Source organism: Mastomys coucha, unplaced genomic scaffold (assembly GCF_008632895.1).
Source record: "Mastomys coucha isolate ucsf_1 unplaced genomic scaffold, UCSF_Mcou_1 pScaffold22, whole genome shotgun sequence".
Lineage (NCBI taxonomy): Eukaryota > Metazoa > Chordata > Mammalia > Rodentia > Muridae > Mastomys > Mastomys coucha.
In genome coordinates, this window is record NW_022196905.1 from 174,430,276 (window position 1) to 174,439,716 (window position 9,441).

Genomic DNA, 9,441 nt, shown 5'->3' on the forward strand with positions numbered 1-9,441 from the left:
TAGCCTCGAACTCAGAAATCCACCTGCCTCTGCCTCCCAAATGCTGGGATTAAAGGTGTGTGTCACCACTGCCCGGCGATTTTTGCTAGTCTTAATTTCCCTCCAAACAGCCCAAATTTTAAAAAACAGATAACCTAAACAAAACCACCTATTAGCATTCAACCACAATAAGTCAAGGCAATTCTGAGTCGTAATAAGATGATTTTTGAGATTCCAATTTCTTTTAGGTACCTAATAAATATTCCTGTCAACTCTTATGGAAGGCACAGTTTTGTATTAATAAGGGCCAACTGGTTTAAGTGTAAATCAACCAAATACAAGGAGATGAAACTACAGGGCCAGCAACAGAGAAAAAGGAAAAACTCTCTCCTCTTCCTCTCTTCTTCTCCTCTCTGCTGTGTCACGGTGAGGAGCCACCCTGCTCACAAACCAGGAAGACGACATGACCTGAACTGAATCCACCGCACAGCGAAAGGCTTTATAACTGAATTTCACTGTCCGCCTAAATAATTCATTATTTTTAATGAATTTCCTCCGTTCTGTGAGTAGCTTTCACAAGTCAGCTAAAATCGGCCCTTATAGACTGGGAGACAGAAGAGAAAGTTTTCAAGTCAGTCCATTGTAGACTGGGAGACTGGAGAGAAAGTTTTCAAGTCCATTTAAAACTTGCTTAGGAGTCTCCCTCTCTTCTGTTTTATCACTCTCCCTTCATAAAGGCCGAGGTGAAAGTTTATAGGACTCATTTTCAAGTGGTCATTCATGGTTGCCTAGTCAGCCTCCACTCTGCACCTGACTCTCTTGATCACACTAATAAATTTAATTCAGATAATGTACAGTTCCCGACTTTGCCAGATCCTATAGTGACCTAATCGGCCTATAGGTGATCTGCATTCCCATTGCCACGGTGACTCAAAACTCAGGCCTAAAATCAAAGCCATATCCTGAATTTTTTTAATAACAAAGTATATGATTCAAGTCTAAACAGACACAAGGGAAATTTTTGAGATTTCTAAGTATTTCTAAAACTAATAATCTTCTCTTTTAAGAAAATGGCCTAAAGTGATGGGGTCCATTTGAGACCATGAAGCTCAGACCTTCTACAACCTACTGTGGAGCAAAGCCTACTTGGGGGAAATGAAGACATGAAGCCAGCACACAGAAGCCAGCACAGATGGAAATAAAGCCTTTCCGCCCTGCGTGCCAGTTCATTCCTGTAATCTGGTCACTAGAGAAGCTGAGGCAGGATAACTGTCACTAGTCAAGGCCAATTTGGGCTACACAGTGAGTTCCAAGGAAACCTGGGATACAGAGTAGAGCCCTGTCTCAAAAAGAACAAAGGGGCTGGGAAAACCTCAGTTGATAAGGTACAGAAGCACCCACATTTCGAGAGAGGGAAGGTGGGGGAGAGAGAGGAGGAAGTGTACATCTGTAAGCCAAAGCTGGGGAAGTAGAAACCAGAGGCTCCCTGGGGTGCTAGTCAGTCAGTCCATTGAGTCAGTGTGTTTGAGGTACAGAGAGAGACCCTGTCTCAAAAACATATCCAGTATCGACTTCTGGCCTTTATGCACACACATACAAACACATACATGCATGCACACAAAATAACAAGTAAAGATAAAAATAGTTCCTTACCTTTCAGGTCTATCTGAAGTTTTCCATACTAGCACTCTAACTAATCCATAAATATCTAAAAACAAAATCATGTTGTGGAATCTCTTCTTTAATCCCTTACCTTAAACAACCATAATGAATACAGTACTTAGTTAGTTCTGTACCTTCAAAATAGAAAGTTCTACTGAGTGTGCTGGAAGATGCCTGTAGCCCTGCATTTCTGTAAAATGCAGAAAGAGGAAGATCAAGACTTGCCATGGCCAGCCTGGGCTACATACAAACATGCAGCGACCTTATCTCAAAAAAAAAAAAAAACATGGTTTGAGGATGAAACTCTCTGGTAGAGCACTATAGATCATGCACAAGACCCTAGGCTCCAAACCAACCACAGTGCTGGAGAAATGATTTAAAACTTTCAAAAAAACTAAGAAACAAAATGATCCATCAGCAATGTCAGAAACTGGCAACTAAATGAAACAGGTGTTTAACTTAAGGCTAGAAAGCCCTGCGTCGGGCTGAAATTCAGCACTGCTGGACCAGAAGAAAAGTCCAGCAGTCTCTTCAGTAAGTGGCACTGGAGAAACAGGGCCTCTTCTTACAAAAAGAGCAAGCTTAGTGGTAGAGCACTTGCCAGGCACTGAAATAATAAATAAATAATAAACAAATGAACCACACTGTTCCACACTCTCCCTGCTGGATATACCAGAAATGAAACGGGCACCCAGGACATACACCTGCTCCATCTGCTCTCATGTTCATGGCAGCAGTACACACAACTGCCAAATATGGAACAACGTGAGTGCCCATCAGAGGATGAACGGACAAAGTCAAAAGAGGGAGGAGATATAAAATAGTATATGGGGGCTGAGGGGGTCTCTCGTGCCTTCTGTGGAGGTAAGCCCTAGTCCTCTACCTTGAGAGAAAGAGAGTTTTGCATCATCCACCCTACGTACACCAGGCTAGCTGGTTTGGAGGCTGCTCGGGGCTGACCTCTTGCAGATTCCATTAGAGCTCTAGGATTACAGATCACAGGATCTTGACTGGCTACTGGGTGGATTCTGGGAAATCGAACTCATCTGCACACCCAGACAGCAAGTGCTTTATGCACTAAGCCACATTCCCAGACCAAAGGTCTATTCTTAGAGCTGTGTGGGAATGGTAGGTCTACAGATTTGATGTACAACATAGAGGACTCCAGTCAGTAATACTGCACCACACACTGAAATGTTAATAAAGGTAAAATATGAGTGCTCTCACAAAAGAAAAACCTGTCCTATGGAAGGAAGCCCATGGTATTCATCTCAACTACAATAGTCAGTTCACTATGCAGATGTACATCAAAGCATTATGCTGTGCACCTTAAATGCATGGAGTAAATAAGTAAGTCACATCCAGAAATAGATCCAGATAAATAAAGAAATTGGACATGTAATTAAAGAGGCATTTCTAATCTTTGAGAACAAGTTATTCAATAAATGAAGCCAACAAAACCAGCTATAACTTTGATATATTAATATTGGCAAGACTTTTCAAAGTTTAATTTTTAAAGACAATTTTCAGGTCAGCAAGTAGTAGCAACCCCACCACTTTGAAAAATGTTCTGTAGTCATCAAAATGTTAAACCTCCAAATGCTCGGGTTAGCAATTACACATTCATAGGAAAATACTGGCACATGTGCCCCAAAACAAACAATGTTCATTGCACAGTTTATAGCAGCAAAACTACTGAAGTAATTACTATGGTAAATTAATAGTCAAATCGTGGCAAGCCTGTAACATTGAATACTGAGCAGTGAAGAAAAGAAGAAAACAGACCTCTGTGTATTAATGGGTTCTCTAAGATACATACTAGTGGAGACAAGAAAAGCTATTATACTTATCATTTAATTGTAATATAAAATGAAATTCTGTACTCACTTGTCTCTGGAGACTCAGATAGTACTGACTCCAGGACCCAAGCACACCCTCCAACCCCACCCCCACTGCCACCTCAGAGACCAAAGCGAATAGATGTTCAAGTCTCCTCTTAAAAAGGGTGTAGCATTTGCATATAAGGTACACACATCTTCCTGTATACATTAAAACACCTCTGAACTTCTTGGATGTAATGTGTTATGTAGTTGTCATACTGTCGTGATGATTAGGAAATAGTGCAAGAGAAGAGTGATTTATTATAGACACCCGCGTACACACACACACACACACACACACACACACACACACACACACACGTACAACTTGTCTGGCATTTCTGAATAGTCAGTTAAATGTGGAAACATGGAACCCACAGCCACAGAAGTGTGAAAATAGACATAAATGCAAACAAGCTAGAAGAATCTGTATTAGTGAAGAGGTGCCCTTACGGGGCAGAATGAGATTGGGGGTCATTGTCTTCTCGTTCCTTCTCCCACCCCAACCCCTGTCTACATCTTTCTTTCAAACCAGCAATAACAATAAACACTGCTTTATATCTTTTCAAACTGGAATCCTAAGAACAAATATAAGGCTTCAGTTTGAAAAAAAAAAAAAGGAAATAAGAATGACAGGAAAAAACCGAGGCTGGTTATCTCAACACTAGGGGGTCTCTGTGAGAGAGGGCTTGCCTGGCTTACATGGGGTCTGGCTTCCATCCCAGCATCACAAAAAGTAAATACATACGTGCATACATACTAAGAAGGAAGGTAACGGGCCCACGGTATGTTTTAATAGCATTATATTTAGCCTTCCCTAACCTAAATGCATTAGCACTAAAACCTTCTGGTTAGAACTGACCTCATCAGCAGTACCAGAAGTAAAATCTAATTGAGACCAACAGGAATTATTCATGATGATCAGTTCAGAGATAAGAAATATAAGCCAGTTCTTGGTTCTCTGGCTCATCATCCTCTGGCTACAATTACTGATTCCCAGGGAGTGCAAGAGCAATAATACCTAGGATTCTACTTCCACTCTAAGAAAAAGGAAACTTTTACTTCTGGCTAGATGTGAAGGAAGAACTGTCTATTCAAGGTTGACACGGGCTGCCATCTTTCAACCCTGAAAAGACGGTTTCATAGTAGGACATAAAACAAGGTCAGAAAGATAGTCAAAACCCACATGTCTGCAGGCCACTCTGCCTCAGGAAGTGTCACATAGGAGGTCAACAAATAACCTGCCATGGCTGAAGTCAGTTTAACTCTGAGTTTTCCACTGAAAATATTCTTATTAATAAGATATTGTGCCAGGCATCAAACCTGTGGCTTTCTGCATGCATGCACTAGGCTGCATCCCCAGCCCTAATAACATGCCCTGATCTAATTTCTGAAAGTCTGTCTAGAGTTCTTTTCTTCCGCTACCATGACTTGGCTCTTCTCTAATGACAGGTTACTCAAAACTTTTACTATAGAAATCTTTCAGTGTACTTCTGTCCGTACACAGGTATTTTTAACCCTTATTTCTATAGGATAAATCCCTAGATATGAAGTTACAAGGTCACCGAGTACTCTTGCTTTTCTGCAAGAGGATTTCTCTCATAAAATATCTGGGATCCATAATTGTCACCATCGGTATCACAGACATTTTTCTTTACAGTCTACCCTTTTCTCCTCTCTCCTTGTCCACAACCTGTGTGTCCAAACTTCCTAGGAAGATAATGCCTTCCGATTTTCACTACCTTTCCTCCGATTCTTGTCATTAACAGGAACTGAGATAGCCCATACTCTTAAGTTCTACATATCCCATTCTATAAACACTCCTACTCTTCAAGCTTATTCCCCACAAGAAATTCAACTCCAACCATACTTTGACCTACTATCACCTGCAATTCAACGTCCATATCACCTAGGTAGCTTTTACTTATCTTTTAAACATTTATTATAATTTTTTGAGACAGAATCTCACTCTGTAGCCCAGATTGGCTAGACCTCACTTTGTTGCCCAGGATGACCTCAAGCTTATGGTGATCCCCCTGTCTCATCCTAGTCAGTGTGGAGACAGACATGGGCCATCATTCCCATCTTCTTGTCTTGCTGACCAGCTGAAATCCCAGAGTGTTAACTACTCTCTTGCATACGCCCTTAGCTTCACTGTCGTTCACGGTTTTATTTCTCTCCTGAATACTAACCCTAACTGAAGCTTCTTTCCCCCATCACTTATGCCTCCTCGATTGCTGCTGTAGCAGTGTTTCGGGTGTTAAAGAACACCTAAGTTGACTGTTCTCCCCTTTAAATCTGACTCTAAGGAAGTCATTTGTTCTTCCTGGCACTCTACACTTTTCCCTTTACCTATTTACTACCTCCTCTACCTATGACAACAATTTTATAACTTCCCCTTCCATAAGCCTATCATACCTTCTCCGCCACCTTCATATTCAGTTTCTTCCAGCCGCCACAAGCTCTCAAGCTGAAATGAATCATCTTACTGTGCCCATGTATTCTAGTATAACAGCTAATTTTATTTTGAATTGGCTGGGATTCATTGTCATGGGGAACCCAGACATTTGCTGGAAATTCTGACAGTACTGGGAATCTAGCCTCAATGGTAGATTCCCTGGCACATGTGGAGCCCTGGGTTCCATACCAACACATTCTTTGGAAGGAGAAGAAGGGATGAGGACCAGAACACAAACATGTCCTTGGCCTCAGATTCAGGCTCAGACCAGAAATTATCCATCAGCAACCCTACTCTGAGTAAATCCTCCATTTTACCTTCATGGTGACAGCCTTAGTTCAATCCAGAGAATTCTGGGAAGGTGGAGGGTGCTTGCTTTCATTTTTTTGTTATTGATTTGAGACAGTATGTTGCTATGTAGCCCTGGCTAATCTAGTATTCTCTATGTACCACAATCCCCCTGCCTCAGTCCAAGGAAGATGAACACCACCATGCCTAGCTCTCCTTATACAGCTGATGGACATCCTGACAGCCTCAACTCAGAACAACAGCCAGAGTGATCCTGTTTAAACCTAAGGACTAAATAACATGGCCTAGTGAAATTTAACCCCAGGAACCCAAGGATAGTTCAACATAAGAAAAATGGCCAATATAATAACTCACATTAGAAATATAATGGAATAAAATCAACATGCTTATCTAAATTTACACAGATGTACCTGATAAAATTTAACAATTTTTCATGATTTTAAAAACACATTAACAGAAGGCAATTTCTTCAACATAATAAACAGCAATGATGCGACCCTGCAGAAAACACCAAACAAAACAACTTTTCCTTTAAAATATCCATTTTTATCGCTGCTACTTTTGAAAGTTCCAGAGACTTTATACATGGTTTGTTTTTAAGGGGCACCTGTGATAGTTAATCTTTGTTGTCAACTTGACAGGCTCTGGAATCAACCAAGAGATAAGGCACTGGGCACATCTATAAGACATCATCTTAATCAGGTTATCTGAAGTGGGAAGACCCAACCTAACTATAGGTGGCACCTTCCAGGGGTGACCAGATAAAGGAAGATGTTGGGGGAAGCTTCACCTCCTGCTTCATCGCCTTCAAGTCTTGCTGGTGAGTTCAGTTACCCTGCTGATATGGTTATCTACACTGTAAGTTCATGTGTCCTGTTGCTGCTGAGGTCATCTTCCCTCCCTGATAGCTGAAGACCAGTGGGTCTCCGAAAATCATCCATGCCTTCATTACTGGGTTAGGACTGCTGAAACATGCCGCGTCCTGCTCTGAGCAGCGGCAGAGCTCTCCGCCTCTCCAGTAAGAAGCCTACCACTGTAGAAACACCCAGACTGTAACATACAGGCCAACTAGTGAGTCCCTGTTTAATATAGATTCATTCTATTGGTTCTTTTCCTTTAAGCAGTGGGAGTTGAACGACCCTTTCACAGGGGTAGCCTAAAGCCATCTGCATACTCAGATATACATTATGATTCATAGCAGTAGCAAAATTACAGTTACAAAGTAGCAACAACAATAATTTTATGGTTGGGGGTCAGCCCAGTCTGAGGGACTATGTTGAAGGGTTGCAGCATTAGGAAGGGTGAGAACCGTGGCTAACACAGCATCTAAACTAGAAAGAAGTGAAAACTATTTCTGCCTTAACAGACAGCACAAGCCTGCATGTAAAAAGCCGAGGGACCAGAGGAGAAAGCTTCCACATCCGACAAACACTTCAGCAGCAGAGCTGCATGCAGGCTACAAGGCCAACACAGAAGTGTCTGCCCTTCTTACTAGACTAAAATGACTCATCTGGAAGAAAGCAACGCCATTCACAGCAGCAGTTAAGTTAATAAAATATCTAGAAATAAATATAACCAAGCAGGTTTAAATAAAAAAGACTTGTTTATGGTAGCCTACTTTTCCACATCCCTTAACTCAAACTGAGTACCAAGATTAACTCAAATAGAAGAACTAAACCTTTACTTTAAAGGGGGGAGGGGCAAAATAAAATTATCAGAGAGTAGGATGAAAAATGCACAACTTTGGAAATGGTACTAGATTTAGTATATTAAATATACAGATAATAAACTGAACATCATCAAAATTTCACACTGTGTGAAACATTATCAAAAAGGAAAAAGTTCCAGCATTGTATAGAGCATGCGATAGTCCCAGCACTTGGTGAGCAAAGAGGAGGATCCTGAATTCAAGGATAGCTTGAGCTACATACTGAAAGCCTATCTCAGCATCCCCTGACACAGTAAAAAAAAAAAAGCACAAAACATGATAGATGATTTGCAAATTATATATATACATATATATGATGACAGTTTCATATTCAAATACAGACCTCCTACAACTGAATAAGAACTCAAATTTGACACTAGGCAAAGGAGTATGTTATATTCCTTACCAATTAAGAGTAGCCATTAAGTACATGAAAAGCCGCTCAATAACATTAGTCATTAACCAAAGTCCAAATATTAAATACAAACCAAAACGAACATAAGAGACTACCCCATGTCACCCTCCAGCAGGATTACAATAAGGAAGGGTAAAAAATAGGAGAATAAGTTTTGAAAAGGCTTTGGGGAAACTAAGACACTTGTGCATTACCCCTTGGGGAAAGTTTGGCAGTTACTCAAAAAGCTTATCATATAAGCCAGAAAGTCCCATATACAGACATACGTTAAAAAATTTTAAAACAGGAACACAGAAACACACAACAACAACATTCCGGGCAGCAGTATTCACAATAAACAAAGGAGAGGGCTGGAGAGATGGCTCAGCGGTTAAGAGCACAGACTGCTCTTCCGAAGGTCCTGAGTTCAAATCCCAGCAACCACATGGCGGCTCACAACCATCTGTAATGAGATCTGATGCCTTCTTCTGGTGTGTCTGAAGACAGCTATACTGTACTCACATATAATAAATAAATAAAAATCTTTAAAAAAGAAAAAGGAGAAACCAACCTATAAGTAGTATAAAGGATAAGCAAAATATCGTACATATACATGATGAACTATTCATTCATTAATTCAGCCTTAAAATTGGAACTAAGCTCAGCTATAAGCCACAGCATAGACAGACCTTGAAAACACATTGAGCCACATCTACCAGGTACAAAAGAACAAATATTTATGGTTCTATTTACATGAAGTATCTGAAATGGATGGATTCAAAAGAGAAGTGATATATTACAAATTACTGGGGTCTGGGAAGAGAAGGCAATGGAGTTATTGCTTTATGGAGTTTCTGCTTAGGATGAAGAGCAATTTCTAGAAGTGGGGCTAGGGTGTGCTCAGTAAAAGAATAGGTATTTAGCAGGGCGGTGGTGGCGCAGGCCTTTAACCACAGCACTTGGGAGACAGAAGCAGGCAGATTTCTGAGTTTGAGACCAGCCTGGTCTACACAGTGAGCTCCAGGATAGCCAGAGCTATACAGAGAAACCT

General features: G+C 40.9%; 1 protein-coding gene and 1 long non-coding RNA gene across 8 annotated transcripts in view; one reads left to right on the plus strand and one right to left on the minus strand.

Annotated features, from left to right (window-relative positions):
* Wrn (WRN RecQ like helicase) overlaps window positions 1-9,441 on the minus strand; it is a 131,740-nt gene that overhangs the window by 120,791 nt on the left and 1,508 nt on the right. The window lies entirely within an intron of this gene.
* LOC116069124 overlaps window positions 1-9,441 on the plus strand; it is a 19,943-nt gene that overhangs the window by 9,662 nt on the left and 840 nt on the right. For 2 of the 4 annotated variants that reach the window (XR_004109863.1, XR_004109860.1), the window contains exons 2-3: window positions 6,930-7,108; window positions 7,655-7,900. This is a non-coding gene — a long non-coding RNA (uncharacterized LOC116069124). Of the gene's footprint in view, window positions 1-6,929; window positions 7,109-7,654; window positions 7,901-9,441 lie in introns of those variants that run through there. The other 2 variants (XR_004109861.1, XR_004109862.1) reach the window with 2 other exon arrangements.